The sequence below is a fragment of the Callorhinchus milii genome, unplaced genomic scaffold (assembly GCF_018977255.1).
Source record: "Callorhinchus milii isolate IMCB2004 unplaced genomic scaffold, IMCB_Cmil_1.0 Scaffold1, whole genome shotgun sequence".
In the NCBI taxonomy this organism is placed as follows: Eukaryota; Metazoa; Chordata; class Chondrichthyes; order Chimaeriformes; family Callorhinchidae; genus Callorhinchus; species Callorhinchus milii.
The window spans coordinates 13,340,113-13,356,912 of record NW_024704742.1 but is presented as its reverse complement, the minus strand read 5'-3'; the positions used below and the strand labels follow the sequence as shown (position 1 = coordinate 13,356,912).

At 43.9% G+C, this 16,800-nt stretch overlaps 1 non-coding gene and 1 pseudogene across 1 annotated transcript; one reads left to right on the top strand and one right to left on the bottom strand.

Moving 5' to 3' along the window:
* The window catches only part of LOC121849877, a 28,276-nt pseudogene that overhangs the window by 11,314 nt on the left and 162 nt on the right, over positions 1 to 16,800 (top strand).
* Positions 1,330 to 1,401, bottom strand: trnae-cuc. The gene has a single exon. It is a non-coding gene; the product is annotated as a tRNA-Glu (tRNA).

The following is a 16,800-nucleotide window of genomic DNA, read 5'->3' as shown; positions in this document are numbered from 1 at the left end:
CATCTCAAAGAGCTTCACAGAATATACTGTAAAGTGAATTGACTGTATATTTGTGGGCGAAACACAGCAGCCAATTGCGCACAGCAGTGTCCCACAAACAGTCGTGGATTGAAAATGACCAATGTACTATTGTTTTGGAGGCATTATTATTAGGTGTGTGTAGTAAGGAAACTTGCCCAAGGTTTCACCCTGCCTGGAATTGAACCCAGGTGTCTCGCTTGCAAGGCGAGTGCTCTGACCACTGAGCTACAGGACTCCTATTTATCCATCACTTTGACTTCAATGCTGTTATTTGGTTCTGAAGGCCTGGAGAGAAAATCCAGTTTATTGTATATTGTACTTTTATTAATGTGTAGGCGGAACAAAGCTGAAAGGAGACCAAGAACCTCCCACTCTTCAAAGAAAAAGGAGACAGTTCAACAGTCACAGACTTACATTCCTTTCTATGGAGGAGGAAGCCTGTCATCTGAAATCAGGTAATGAACTGGAAACAAAGCATCTAGTGTACATGATACTGCAAAGCAATATGCTATTGAAGGCTTCATCTGTATCAAGTGATTCCATATTTCTTACAATCCGCAGCAACATGTAAAGCAAATCTTCTAACTTTCTGCTTTTGTCCTTTGGTGATTATCGTCAAAGTATGCCCTCATTCCGACTTTATTAATAATAATTCTTGCATTTGATATAGAGCCTGATCATGTGTTCAAGACGTCGCAAAGTATATACAGTATAGTGAATTGTGAGTGAGTGTATATTTTGTGAGTGAAACAGGCCACATTTAGTGTAATCATTTGCAAAGTTAGCGGTCTCCACTGCTGTGTCATTTATGTGTGTTGATGACCTGGTATTTGAATTGCCTGCAGTGCCTTGCGCCTCTCCTATCTACAAAATGGTGGCAACGACCAGCTGATCCTCGCACAGCTACATGACCTCCTGGCAGAAGCTCAGCAACTTAACCAGAGAACGAAATGTCCAAGGGGACGAAGCAAGAACAAGATCCACAGTACGGTCGCTTGCAAATTTTGTTGTAATAACAAATAATAATAATCCTTGCATTTGATATAGCGCTTTTCACATCTTCTAGACGTCTCAAAGCACTTCACAGAATATACTGTAAAGTGAATTGACTGTATTTTTGTGGCAAAATGCGGCAGCCAATTGCGTACAGCAGTGTCCCACAAACAGTCGTAGATTGAAGTGGCCAATCTTTTTTTAAAAAAGGTATTATTTCTTCCGGACCTCGATCCGCCAATTGTCTAACAACCGGGTTCCTACTTACTGCTAGGTAAACAGAGGTGTGTGGAGTAAGGAAACTTGCCCAATATTTCACCCTGCTGGGAACCGAACCCAGGTCTCTCGCTTGAGAGGCGAGTGCTCTAACCACTGAGCTACAGGACTCCAAATATAGAGGAAACGGATTCATTCACATTCAAAAATCATAGGGGAAGTGGTGTGGGACATAATTTACCAGGTTTTCAAATTTGTTTGAAAATAGCAATACCTGGATGTGTCTCGGTTTATACACTAACATTAAGTGATGTCCTGTTGGAAACCTCCATTGACCTCGATTTGCTCTCACAGAAGTTGTTCTGCTGATCTTATCCTTCCAGAATACCCATCCTCCTACTGGCCTTTCTTTGTCCTTATTATCATTAGTGATCATTAATGAGGATCACTGATCATTGATGATCGTCTGCGTAAAGAAATATTTTTTGGTGTCTGTCTTGCTCTTTGAAACCCTAAACCTGTGTTGTCTTATACTGATTCTTGGTACATCTCAAAGTAATTTTCTCAGTTCACCTCTGGGTTCTCCATTGCTTTTATGGCTTGGACAGCCCCCTTAGGTTGCTGCAACCGGAACTATATACCAGTTTAGTAGTGACCTGACCAGGGTATGACATCTGGGCATCTGAATTAAATTAATTTAGCAATAGAGCTCAGCTTCGGTTAACTTGTGTTAAATTGCTCAGCAATTTAACACAAGTTAACCAAAGCTATTGCTAAATTAATTGTTTTGGCAAGGCGAGCAATGAGTCAACTGACACCTCTAGATCTCTTTCAGCTTTATCCTCGACAAATTCTATCCCACCTAAGGATTACATATTTCTCCTACTCCTAAAATAATAATGATAATAATGTGGTCACTCAATCCGTGAATGTTTGTGGGACACTGCTGTGCGCAATTGGCTGCCGAAATTTACCCACAAAATATTCAGTCAACTTAGTTTAAGGTCTATTCTGTGAAGCGTCTTAAAGACGCGATAAGGTGCTATATCAAATGCAAGGATTATTATTATTTCCTATATGCAGTGTTATATATCTATATATATATCTATATTGGTACTTCATGTGCCAGTTATCAGCCATTTGTATACCCTATCAAGCTCTTTTTTGTAACATCCTTGCTGCCTCCTGTAATTTCACAAACTTTACATTGCACTTCCAAAGTACCTGGTTTTTTAACCATGGTCAGTCTTGCCTGTGGGTTTTCTCCTTTGGTTTTTCGTCAAATTTCCTCCCATGTCCTTACATATAGGAAGCCGGTTGTTAGTTGATTGGCAGATCACTTTTCTGAGGGGAATAATTCCTTCAAAAAAAATGATAAATTGGTCACTGAATCCACGACTGTTTCTGGGACACTGCTGTGCGTAATTGGCTGCTGCGTTTCGCCCACAAATATACAGTCACTTCACTTTACAGTATATTCTGTGAAGTGCTTTGAGACATCTCGAAGAGGTGATAAAGCCTATATCAAATGCAACAATTATTATTACCTTATTTTTCTCTTTCATGATTGAAATCTCTCTGTTGCTGGTTCTTGATCGACTAACAATACATGGATCAGACAGGGCATTTCCCAATTTCATGATTTGTTTTTTGTTCATTCCCAAAATGGTTTCCGAAACATTTTGTTTGTGAACACATTTTGCACGTGCTCCTGCCACCTGTTGCTTTTAATGAAAGTTTTGTTCTGGAGTTAACCAGAAAAAATTAGATTGATTCTCTCTCTCTGGCTGACAGGAGGACACAACTCCTATAAGCACAGTCTGGACGTAGAGTTGATTTCTCTGGAGATTGAAAACCAGCGTCTGGAAGAAGAGATCCTGAAACTGCAGCTGAAACACAAACACCCCGGGGCTCAAAGGTTGCTAAAGACTTCCTCCAGTGAGATACTAATGCTCCTAGGTAATATTCACTAACAATTTATCAACATTCATAAACTACATAGTATAGGCCTATGTCTATGTAAGTCAAGTATAGACAAAAAAGCTTCAAAGCAGTTTTTTCTGCCTATCAGGTAGCCTGGCATCTCAGTTAGGTGTTAGTCTGGCGCACTTGATAGCAATCTCACCTCTGAGTTAGCAGATTGTTGGTTCAAGCCCCTTATCAGGACTTGACATCCGTATAGTCTAGGCTGACCCTCCAATGCAGTGCAGGGGGAGCGCTGCATTGGTGAAGGTGCCATCCTTCGGATGAGCATTAAACCGATGTCATGTCTGCCTGTTCAGGTGGATGTTAAAGATCTCATGGCACTGTTTGAAAAGAAAAGAGAGTTTCTCCCAGTGTCTTGGCTTTTACCAGATGCAGATGAGCATGATAAACTGCATTCACCCCATGGCTCTTTGTGGGCATTGCTATGCACAAACTGGCTGGCATGTAGTTTGACAAAAGTGACACCACAGTTTATCCTGAGAAGCACTTTGAAATGTCATTACAATGTGAAAAGGCACTGTGTCAAGTGCAAGGATTATTATTATTATTATCTGTAACTAAAATGACTATGTAAATACATTGTATTCAGGAACATGTGATCTCCCTCTTCCTCCTCACCTCTATTTTGAGATCAGGAATACTACTACTTCTCAACAATTGTTTGTTTTGTATGTAAGTGATTCACTAGATTATAGCTTTGTAGGACTGTGATAGAGCAGTTTACAGCAGAATTAAACTGGATGTGTAGTTTTGTAGGAAATGGCTAGACTGCTGGCTGAACAACTCTAGCCAGATCATCCTACTACCTGGATACGAGCCAGGTGTCTGACGCATGCGGAAACCCATCACATGCTTCAGAGTATCCAAACCACACTAAGCATACCACCTATACATGGAAATTCCTGTGTCTGTACTGGAATGCACACTCTCCCCCAAGACAGATCGACTGCTGATGAAACACTGCTTGGTATGCACTGCCAGCTAGATATTGCTGGCCAGACATTGCTGGCTGAAATGCGTTTTAAGATAAACAAAAAAAACCTTTTAGGTGAAATTAGAAGGACGCTTTCCAACTAGCTCACAGTGAATTTATAATGAATTGGCTGTATAGTTTGTATTGGAGAGTCAGCCTAGACACGTTACTTCACTATGAAGTGCTTTGAATTGACTGTATTTTGTGGGTGAAGTGCGGCAACGAATTGCTCATAGCAGTGTCTCACAAACAGTCAATGGATTGAGTGACCAAATTGTTATTTTTTTCTTGAAGGGATTATTATCCCCAGAAAAGCGATCCACCAATCGACTAACAACCAGGTTCCTACTTACTGCTAGGTAAACAGAGGTGTGTGGAGTAAGGAAGCTTGCCCAACATTTCGCCCTGCAGGGAATCGAACTTGCAATGTGAAGCAATGTGAGTGCTCTAATCATTGAGCTACATGTTGTTACATCATTAGAGCCTGGCCTAAGACCTCTCCAAGACTCGACAGAAATTGACACAGATAAGAAAAAAACACATTGATTGGCACTTTTGACTGAATGATCTCACCTGTGGTCAGTATTGTTCCAGTCGCTTCTGCAACAATGAGTGCTGGTGCAGATGCTGAGGCATCTAAATGCAGATAGGCTTACATCCTCCTCGTCACTTACCGGTTCTCAGTGGAAGTAATGCCTGGTGCAAGTGACTCCTTTCATCCAGCTGCACACATGGTCAGTCTGCTTTTTTAATGTTCATCAAGGTGAGGGAGGCTAGTGTAAGTTGCTGTTAAAACCCGTCACTTTTACTAGATGCAGATGATCATGATAAACTGCAGGCAAGTAAGAAGAGGAGCATTGAGAAAATTAAGCTACTGAACACAGAGGTTGACCTTTTGAAGCAGGAGATGGAGATTCAGCGGTTCCGATCCCACATGAGGAGCCCAAATACACAAAATGCTCCTGCAGCTCATCCCCAAGCTCCTCCCTTCCTGCCACTGGTAAGAGCAGATTGTAACCAGTAAGGCTTCCACCAGGGGGAAACCTAGTCATTGTCAGCTGAACGTGAATGTCGTGGTAAATATTGAATCCTGACAGTAACTGAATGTATGTCATGCCAATCATCAGAACTCCCGATTCTCCGTCACAGCAAAGTGTCTGCCCCGAAACTCTGGAACATTCTACCTCTATCCCTCCGCCTTGCCCCTTCCTCCCCATCTTCAGGTCGCACCTGAAGACCTTCCCTTTCAAGAGTGCCTATGGTCATCTCCCCCTTCCCACTGGGTCGAGTTCGTGCTCCGCCACTGTCGAGCGCTCTGGGAAGCTACCCTGCGTGAGGGGCACTATATAAATGCAAGTTGTTGTTGTCAGTGTGTGCAAGACACATTCAGTAACTGGCAGGATTCAACATTCCCGATTACTTTGTTAATCTTGTTAAGACTCCAGTATTTTAAACCCTGGTTGATATCCCAGCGTGTGATATATTGACACATTTAGCTTAATTGTGAGCACTTTTGTTTTGTGTCTTTCACAATGACCATTAGTGTGGATGGCAAATCCAGGCAAGGGGGCTATTATTTGATGGATAACCAGTGTTCCAATCAGCAATATGTTTGTAAAAAGGTGGAGGAAATGTCCAAGCAGCATACATGGGACGCAGGTAAACCCAAATTCCCATGCGGGGAGGGAGAGGAACTACTGATCTTTAATCAAAGATCTTCTTGGAAAAGTGCATGGATGTGGCAGGAGGACAGGACTGGTGTGTCAGTAATGCACACTTAGTCAAATAATGCCTTGCAAATTTCCAGATGGCAGAGGGTTTTGGTTGAGGGAAAACTGCATTGTAAAAGGGGCAAAGATGAACACCTAGCGCACAAACACATTGCCAGATGCATGGGGGGAGAAGGGATATCTGATGTCAGGTACACCAGTCATTTCATTGTGTCAGCACAGGTGAAACACACCAGGTTTTATTTTGGAAATGGGCTGAAATGAACCGAAAAAAGAATTGAATTCCAAAGCAAGCAATGCTTGGAATATGCAATAAGATGCATGGAAATTTGCATCGTAGGCTGAATTCTCTGCTTGTTCAAAATGATGGCTTTAACATAGATCTTAAGTTCATCTTCTGTGAAACTTAAATCCTCTTTTTGTATTTCACTGACATAGGGGGAGCTTTGGCCCCAAACTCCAACTCTTGCCAACTCCAGTGACGGCTTGGGGCCTGCACCTTATGACCCAATGTGAGTGCTTTCCAAAGGTTGTTGAGTTATTAGATTACTATATAATTCAGAACAGATTTATTTTTTTGACAGATGGAAACGTAAAATGTTTTACAGCATAGCGAAAAGCGATGCAGCCTGTTGTATCAGATGAGATGTGTAAACCATGTTTCTGTCTGATGAAGCCATTATTTAAAAGAAGTTCATAGCGATTCATTTTTTTGAAAGATAGATCCCCAGAACATTTGTGGAGTCCTGTAGCTCAGTGGTTAGAGCACTCACCTTGCAAGCGAGAGACCTAGGTTAGATTCCCAGCAGGGCGAAACGTTAGGCAAGTTTCCTTACTCCACACACCTCTGTTTACCTAGCAATAAATAGGAACCCAGTTGTTGGTCAATTGATGGATCGCTTTTCCATGGGTAATAACCCTTCAAAAAAAAATTTGGTCACTCAATCCACCATTGTTTGTGGGGCACTGCTGTGCACAATTGGCTGCCACGTAACACCCACAAAATATATAGTCAATTCACTTTACAGTATATTCTCTTTGAGACATCTCAAGAGGTGATAAGGCGCTATGTCAAATGCAAGGATTATTATTTATTATTTGCAGCATGGAAGAAGGCCATTCAGTCTAAAGTATCAAATGAGCTGTTAAACCAAGTTCCCATCTGGTGAAGTGCTCTTTTGTTGGGATGAGGTGCTGTATCAAATTCATGAATTACTCTTCATGTGAAACCTTCTTTCCTCTTTCCTGCAGAACTGGTTTTGCTGTGTTTTATGATTTCTTGCTGGGATTGAATCCTTTGTACCGGGTTTGCCGCCTGGTGATAGGACTATACTATGGAGGGCAGGCAATGGGAAGCCCATCTCCATTGCCTTCTGCCTACTGTGATGTTACCAACCTAACTGCCTCCTTTCCTGTTAGTAAGAGAGGCAGCGAGGCAACACTGGCTATCAAACAAGTCATGCCCAGGTGCTGGTTCACTTAGCTCATCAAGTTATAACTTAAACCAACATTATTTTTTAACTGAATAAATACAAATTGCTTTCTCAACTTGGCTACATTGGTAGACTCTTGCCTCTGAGTCTGAAGATTGCAGGTTCAAGTCCTGTATCTCTCAACATTGAGATATTGAGCTCACAGTCTAGCCTGACGCTCCAGTGAAGTGCTGAAGGAACCCTGCATTGTCAGAAGTGCCGTCCTTCATATGAGACGTTAAACTGAGGCTCCATCTGCCTGTTTTTGTCTACGTTAAAGATTTTCTGTCACTATTCGAAAAGAGAAGTGAATTTCTCCTGGTGTTCTGGCCAACAATTCTCTAAATAAGATTGGTTACTCGCTTCATGGCTGTCTATGGGACATTGTTGTGTGCAATTTGGCTGCCGTGTTTGCCTGTACAAATATTCAGTTGCTACACTTGGCAGTAAATGCTGTGAAATGCTTAGTCAACCAGTCAAATCGTGATAAGGTACGACTGTTTGACTAAAAACAGAGGATTATTCCTTTCATCCCTGTCCCACTGTTTGTTTAGACCTTTCATCATCAGCACTTCCAGTTTTAACACCAGGTATTTGGTTTGAAATAACCATTCATTAGTTTCCCCAATCCATTCCTGGGCAGGACGAAATGTTGGGCAAGTTTCCTTACTCCACATGCCTCTGATTTACCTCGCAGTAAGTAGGAACCAGGTTGTTAGTCGATTGGCAGGTCGCTTTTCTGAGGATAATAATCCCTTCAAGAAAAAAATAACAATTTGGTCACTTCAATCAAGACTGTTTGTGAGACACTGCTGTGCACAATTGGCTGCTGCATTTTGCCCACAAAATTCACTTTACAGTATATTCTGCGAAGTGCTTTGAGATGTCGTTGACAAGACAGAAGCCATACTCTTTGGCTCTCGTCAATGTCTAAAATCTCACGGCTCTCACCGCCTCCACCTGCCCGACCTCCCCCTAAAACTCGTCGAACCCGTATGCCACTTAGGCGTCAGGTTCGACCCCCAATTATCCTTCCTCCCCCACATCCGGTCCCTCACCAGCACCACTTCCTTCCACCTCCGATGCATCACCCGTCTCCGCCAATACCTCTCCCCAAAAGCCACTGAAACCCTGGTCCATGCCTTTGTCACCTCTTGGCTAGACTACTCCAACGCCCTCCTCGCCGGTCTCCCCTCCACTGGCATCCATAAAATTCAAATAATTCAAAACTCTGCCGCCCGCATTCTCACCTGCATGAAACTCCGCTCCCCGATTACCCCAGTCCTTGCCAGACTGCACTGGCTGCCTATCCCAGAGAGGATCGATTTCTCCTCTCTCCTTCAGCCACTACACCCTAAGGCTTTGGAACTGCCTTCCTCACTCCCTTCGTCTTGCTCCCTCCCTTCCCATTTTCAGGTCTCTGCTGAAGACCTTTCTTTTCGACCGCGCCTTTGGTCAACTTCCTCCCCCTCCCCCTGGCTCGGCCCCGGGATCCATTACTGTGAAGCGCTCTGAGACACCGTCCGGCGTGGAGGGCGCTATATAAATCCAAGTTGTTGTTGTTGTCTCCCACTCCCCCTGACTCGGAGTCAGGCTGTTAAGCGCTCTGAGATGCTATCCTGCATGGATGGCGCTTTATAAGTGCAAGTTGTTCTTGTTGTTGTCTTGAAGATGTTATAAAGCACTATATTAAATTCAAGGATGATTATTATTATTATATAGCTACATTTTTTAATATTCAGCAGGAGTAATGTACAGATCTTCACCAGAATAAACAAGTTACATGCATATAACAGACATCTCAAGGGGTTTCACACAACTCACTGGGTGCTCAAGCTTGGGATCGGGGAGTTGACCTGTCTCCTACTCCTACTCCCCCTGGTACACCACCCACCTCCGCTCACTGAAAAGCCAGGTGCGGGCTGCTGAACGCACCTGTGTCAAATCTGGCCTAACGGTCCACCGACAAATCTGGCTGGACCTCCTCAAAATTTACCGCTCCACTCTAGCCTCGGCCAAGTCGTCCTTCTACTCCAGGATAATCCTGGAGGCGAAGAACAACCCCAGGCTACTGTTTTTCACCACAACCCGACTCCTCCGTCCCCCCCGCCACCCCGCGCAGGTCATCTCCTCCAACCTTCACTGCGAGGAGATGCTGGATTTCCTTGAATCCAAGATCAAGGGAATTCGCTCCGCGGTCACTTCCCCTCCAACATCCACCAACCCCCCACCCCCTCACTCCCACACTCCGACTGCTACCCATCCTCCCCTACTCACTTTTGTACCCGTTTCCCCACCCTCTGTCACCAAACTCATCCTATCCCTAAAACCAACCACCTGCTCCCTTGACCCCATCCCCACTCCACTCCTTATCTCCCAGCTCCACTTTCTTGCCCCACATATCACCGACATCATCAACCTGTCCCTCTCCTCTGGCTCTGTCCCCATTCCCTTAAAAACTGCCACCATCACGCCCACCCTGAAAAAACCCTCCCTTGATGCGTCGCAGCTATCAAGCTACCGGCCCATCTCCAACCTCCCCTTTCTCTCCAAGGTCCTGGAAAGAGTTGTCGCCTCCCAACTGCGCTCTTTCCTTTCCACCCATTCACTTTTCGAACCCCTTCAGTCAGGTTTCCGTGCTGCCCATAGCACAGAAACTGCCCTGGTCAAGGTCACCAATGATATCCTGACCATCTGTGACCAGGGCTCCCTCTGCCTCCTCGTCCTCCTCGACCTATCGGCAGCATTCGATACGGTCGACCACGCTATCCTACTCCACCGCTTGTCCTCCCACCTCAACCTTCAAGGCACTGTCCTTGAGTGGTTTAGGTCGTACCTTTCTCACCGTCTTCACTTTGTCTCGACGAATGGCTTCTCCTCCACCCCCCGTACTGTCTCATGTGGTGTCCCTCAGGGCTCTGTCCTCGGTCCCCTCCTCTTCACCCTCTATATGCTCCCCCTTGGTGACATCATCCGCAGACATGGAGTTAACTTCCACATGTATGCGGATGACACCCAACTCTACCTTTCCTCCTCTACTCTCAACTCCACGACCACCGATGTCCTGACAGCCTGCCTGTCCGACATCGAGTCCTGGACGAGAGACAACTTTCTTCAGCTCAACGTGCGAAAAACCGAGGCCCTCCTGATTGGCTCACGTCAGCGCCTCCGCACCTCAGGCGCCGACACCATCAGCATCCAAGGCTGCACTCTCCACCTCTCAAAGCCAGTCAGGAACCTCGGGGTTTTGTTCGACCCTGAGCTGTATCCGCACCACAACTGGCACCGCCTTCCATCACCTCCGGAACATCGCCAGACTACGGCACTACCTCACCCCTCACGCTGCTGAAACCCTGGTCCACGCCTTTGTCACCTCAAGGCTGGACTATGGGAACTCTCTCCTCGCCGGCCTTCCCGCCACCTCCCTCCACAAGCTGCAGGTCATTCAGAACTCTGCAGCTCGTGTACTGTCCCGCACCAGGCTTCGGGACCACATCACTCCCACCCTCGCTCGCCTCCACTGGCTCCCCATCCCCCAGAGGATTGATTTCAAGATCCTCATCCTCACCTACAAGGCCATTCACGGCCTTGCTCCCTCCTACCTCTCCAACCTACTATCCCCCTACCTACCTGCCCGTACCCTCCGTTCCTCTGGCTCCGGTCTGCTCCACGTCCCCCGCCCCAACCGCCCTACCATTGGTGGCCGGGCCTTCAGCCTCTCAGCCCCGAGGCTCTGGAACTCTATCCCCCAGTGCCTTCGCCGCCTCCTCCCTTTCCTCCTTCAAGGCCGGTCTCAAAACCTTTCTCTTTGACCGAGCCTTCAGCTCCCCTCTCGACTCTCTTCCCCCTCCTCGCTCCCTCCCTTCCCTCCCCTCACCCTGACCATTTCCCCCCTCCTCGCTCCCTCCTTTCCCTCCCCTCACCCTGACCATTTCCCCCCTGCTCGGGTCATGACACAACTGTGCAGCGCCTTGGGACGTCCTCCTGACGTGAAAGGCGCTTTATAAATGGAATCTTGTTCTTGTTGTTGTTGAAAGAGCGAGGGGGAAGATGAATGAAAACGTGGGTGAATAGGTAGATAGGTTTTGAGGTGGATTATGAAGGTGCATGTTTGTGTGTGTCAAGCATAGGGACTCCAAGATGGAATTCCGGAGAGTGAGGAAGAATGGCTGAAATACAATTAAATCAGAAGACAGATTAGGCTCCTCTCACCAATAGGCCGGTTCTACAGATTGCCAGGCCTGAAGGCTTGTCTGCTGCCTTGTCTATAATAATAATAACCCTTGAATCTCATATTCATATACGCCTAATAATAATAATCCCTCCAAAACCAAAAACAATAATAAAAATTGGTCATTTTCAATCTACGACTGTTTGTGGGACATTGCTGTGCGCAATTGGCTGCCGCGTTCGCCCACAAATATACAGTCAATTCACTTTACAGTGTGTTCTGTGAAGCGCTTTGGGACGTCCTCCCGACGTGAAAAGCGCTATATCAAATGCAAGGATTATTATTATTATTATTTATTATTATATTGCGCCTTATCACGTCGTTGAAACCTCTCATAGCGCTTCACTATAAAGTGCAATGACTGTGTATTTGTAGGCGAATACGGCAGTTAATTTTCACACAGCAATGTGTCATAAACAGCCATGACCAGTTTTATTTGGGGGGATTGTTGGGCAGGACACCGAGAGAACCTCCCTTCTCTGAGTGTGTGTTTGTGGCAAAGTTGGACAGAAGACAAACACAAATTGGTGTTGAAGAAAGATTTTTTTTGCCTCGAGTATTTTGAAACAAATGTGCAACCTCTTTGTTCACAGTTTATTTATTATTATTTATTATTCTCTCAGGGTCCGTCCATCTCCTGGAATTGCTCTTGTCATGGAACTCCAGGCTTCAGGTGGCTCTGATCCCTATGGAAAGGACATCAAGCGACTTGCCTCATGAGGCTGGATTAAGATTGATATCTTTAATGGTCAAAATCGTGTGATCAGTGGCCGCTGGAAAATTCCAGTTCGGGTTCTTCCAGTTAAACCGTCCATGACAACCAGTGATCTAAATGGAGTGCCTCAGGTACTGCACTAAAGTTTCTGTCTTGTCTCGTGAGCAAATCCTTCCCACCATCCAATAGGAGGGGAAAAAGAGGGATTGCACATAATTGGAGGGAAATATGTAAAGTGAGGCCTGAAATTCTACTGTTATCCTGTTTGTCTTTAATAATAATAATAATCCTTGCATTTGATATAGCGCCTTATCACGTCTTCTAGATATCTCAAAGAGCTTCACAGGATATACTGTGAAGTGAATGGACTGTATATTTTGTGGGTGAAACGCGGCAGGAGTGTCCCACAAACAGTCGTGGATTGAATGAACACATTTGTTTTAAGGGATTATTACCCCCGGAAGAGCGATACGCCAATCAACTGACAACTTACTGCTAGGTAAACAGAGGTGTGTGGAGTAAGGAAACTTGCCCAACGCTTCGCCCGGTTGGGAATCAAACCCAGGTCCTCTCGCTTGTGAGGCGAGTGCTCTAACCACTAATAAGAACAGTAATTAAATAAACTCTTCTTCGCGTCTCCAAGTCTTAAAATGGAAGATAGCCCAGAAATTCTTCTTAATGTTCTTTTGTGGGTTGAATATTGAATAATTTTTCCCAGTACCATGCTTTCCTATATTTTAATGGGTATACGGGTTAGGACGCGGTGGAATTGTGGACCTAACGGTAACTACTACTGGTTATAACTACTATCACATCATGTGGCATATATTTCTCCCAATAAGATAATTTGACTGTAATCCACAGTGATATTTTTCATTCCCCACGTCAGCAATACCCTCAGTGTCTGAGAGATTTGTACATTATATATGTCATGTACATTTCTTTTTTTTAAAAAAACGTTTTTTTCGTATCCTTGGCTTATAGTTAGAAAGTGCCGAGCTGTACCTCCGCTTAGTAAATACAAGCGATGTGGATCTCCAGACAAACCCTGCCATTGATCCCAATAATGCTAAGTTGTATAAATATCCACCATTGGTAAGTACATTTTAGGACCATTCTAAACTACTTGTTCCATCTGTATTATTTGAACACATTGACAATTGGCTTTCACTATTCAAGGCCTCTTTCAACTCTAAATTATTGATATCGGTATCTCTCTCTCTTGACATTCCAGTTCTTGTGGAGTCCTGTAGCTCAGTGTTTAGAGCGCTCACTTTGCAAGCGAGAGATCAGGGTTCGAGCAGGGTGAAACCTTGGGCAAGTTTCCTTACTCCACACGCCTGATAATAATCCCTCAAGAAAAAAAACAATAAATTGGTCACTTCAATCCACGACTGTTTGTGGTACACTGCTGTGTGTAATTGGCTGCCGCGTTTCGCCCACAAAAAATATGCAGTCAATTCACTTTTCAGTCTATTCTGTGAAGGGCTCTGAGACGTCTAGAAGACATGAAAAGCGCTATATCAAATGCAAGGAATATTATTATTATCAGACTCCCTGTGAATTATGTTCAATCCGGTTAAAATCAGTTTCCTTGAATTTAGAAATTTATAAATTTCTTGAAGTGCCCAATCCTACTTATTTTGATCAACTCCGCCATGCATGTAAATAGGATTTTAGACAATGCCGGCATAATCTAGTTTCTTGGAAAGATGCATGGATTAACACAAGTGATCAAATATGACAATAAGAAACGGTGAGATAGAGTTTGAATTACTTAATAACTATTTGGAGCCATTTCACAGTTAACTTATAAAGTCTGGTAATGATTTTTTTTAAAAATGTGCAAAGTCCTGGTTAATCTAATTAATTCACATAAGTTTAGAAATTTCTAAATCCATTTCTAATTATTATTGGGCACACAAAATACACAGTGAATTCACTTTACAGTATATTCTGTGAAGCGCTTTGAAATATCTCGACAAGGTAATAAGGCCATACTGTACCACAATAAAATAATGCCAGAATAACACTGTGGATTCATCTTGGTTAAGGCTCCCTGAAGGATCAAGATTCTCTCAGCAACAGGTGTGGAGGAGCGATACATTATACTGTACACCAGTTTCAAACCGCTAATGAAATTAAACAAATGTTGAAACTGGTTTCATTTATGTTCTTTATCTTGCCACCACATAACTTGCCTGTTTGGGGGAGGACAGGGATTGTGTAACGATATTTGATTTTTTTTACATAAAGTTATGTGAAGTGATACAACGTAGTAATAGGTAATTTAGCCCAACTGGTCGAGGATGGTATTTATATTCCGCTTGAGCCCCCACCCCTCCTATTCCTATCTCCTATACCCCACTATTCCCTTTTTCCTCGTGTAGGCATGAAGTTTTCTGTTAAATACATTGATGAAAAATTACTATTTATATTGAAATACATCTAAACCCCAGCTAGCCTAACCAATGGGGCAAAATCCTGTCTGGAGAGCTGAAACTTCCAGCTCGGTGTAATTACACAAGAACCGGCATTTACCTCTATATTTCAGCACTGAAATATGCTGGTAGTGGATTGTAATTATTTGAGTCGTGCTATCTTCTGCTCGTAGGATTCAAACAATTGATCAAAGTCAATATTCCTGGCCACTGTGAAGGCACTCAGCATTGGAGCACTGGGGGAGTTGGGAGTCTACACAATGGCCTGTGGAAATTAAAATATATATATATTTTAGGCCTAGTCTGACTAGGTTGGAATTGCAGATACCGAGAGTATGGTAAGTCGGGGATTTACCATATAGGTCAACGGTTGGAGCTCAGTGTGAAGGGTTAATGCTCAGTGTGAAGGGTTAATGTTCAGAGTGACGGGTTAATGCTCAGAGTGACGGGTTGGGGCTCTTTTGAGGTTTATAAATCTAGGAGAGGAGTTGGGTTGTAGTCAAGTGAAACCAAATTTGGTTTCCAAAAGTCTTACAAGAGGAAGGATGATGGAAGGAGTTAAAGAGTTTTACAAGTATTCTTTATATAATTTTAGTTTGCCCACTATCTCTTTGCTCCTGGTATGGCCTCCTCTTACTGAGGTAGGGTTCCATCGGCACTGGGTACTCACCCAAAAGGCCCATTGTGAGCCTAGACAGTAAGTACTGTCAGACCACTCAACCGCAGGGGTGTCACAGCTGAGCCTGACTCACCTCACACGGCCGCCACACATACATTCAACCAGTAGAGCGTTCTGTAGAGGGATTAGAGCAGAAACGGTGAACTCCCAAACCCTGGGAAGGCTAGGGTTAATGTAACCCCCTTGTGCAGTTCTGGCTGAGATAATAATGATAATAATAATAATAATCCTTGCATTTGATATAGCACCTTATCATGTCTTCGAGACATCTCAAAGTGCTTCACAGAATATACTGTAAAGTGAATTGACTGTATATTTTTTGGGGGCGAAACGTGGCAGCCAATTACGATCAATAAAGTCAGCACAGACTACGATCTCCTAATCTCTGTTCACGAAACTAGGGATGACCAATTTACAGCCCATTTGACTGTTCCTCGCATGTGCATTGCAGCCTGCATGTGGTCTGTGGGCTGCAAGATGCCCAACTGTAGCACCATCGGGAATTCAAGAAGTGCCTCGGTAGGAATGAATAACAGAGGTTTGGGGAGTTGGAAGAGCTGGACTCTGGGTCTCAATGAAGTCCAGGAACAATTTAGTTTTGCCCACAAAATATACAGTCAATTCACTTTACAGTATATTCTGAGGAAGTTCTTTGAGATGCCTCGAAGACCTGATAACCTATATCAAGACCTATATCAAATGCAATGATTATTTATTATTTTTTAACCCTGCAAAAATTGTACCCAACAAGCAGAGGTCATACCAGGAGCAGACAGTAGGGGGGGCAAATTATAAGAAAATAAATACACTAAAATGACACTCTGACATGTAGGATGATATATTTGGAGTTTGTTAAGGACAGAGAAGGAAATATGGAGGAGCACTGGCCTTGTTAGAGTTGAAAAAATAGAGAACGGTGAGATATTGTGTCAGTCTGGCTTAGTTTATAGCACTCTCACTGAAAGTTTGGGTTCAATCGCTACGTCGGGACTTTGAACTCATAGTTTTGGCTGATATTGCAGTGCATTGCTGATGCTGTGTTGCGCTTTGGATGAGATCTTAAATTATCTGCCTGTTCAGATGGACGTTAAAGATCCCATGAAACTATTTGAAATGAGAAGGGTGTTTCTCTCTCCTGATAGCCTGTCCAATAATCCCCCAAATAAAATTGGTCATTCACTTCATGGCTGTTTGTGGAACATTCCTGTCCACAAATTGGCTGTCACATTTGCCTACAATCACAGTCACTACACTTTTCAATATGTTCTGTGAATTGCTGTGAGGTGCCCTCCAACGTGATATGGTATTATATCAAATGTATGGATTATTATTGTAGAAATCCA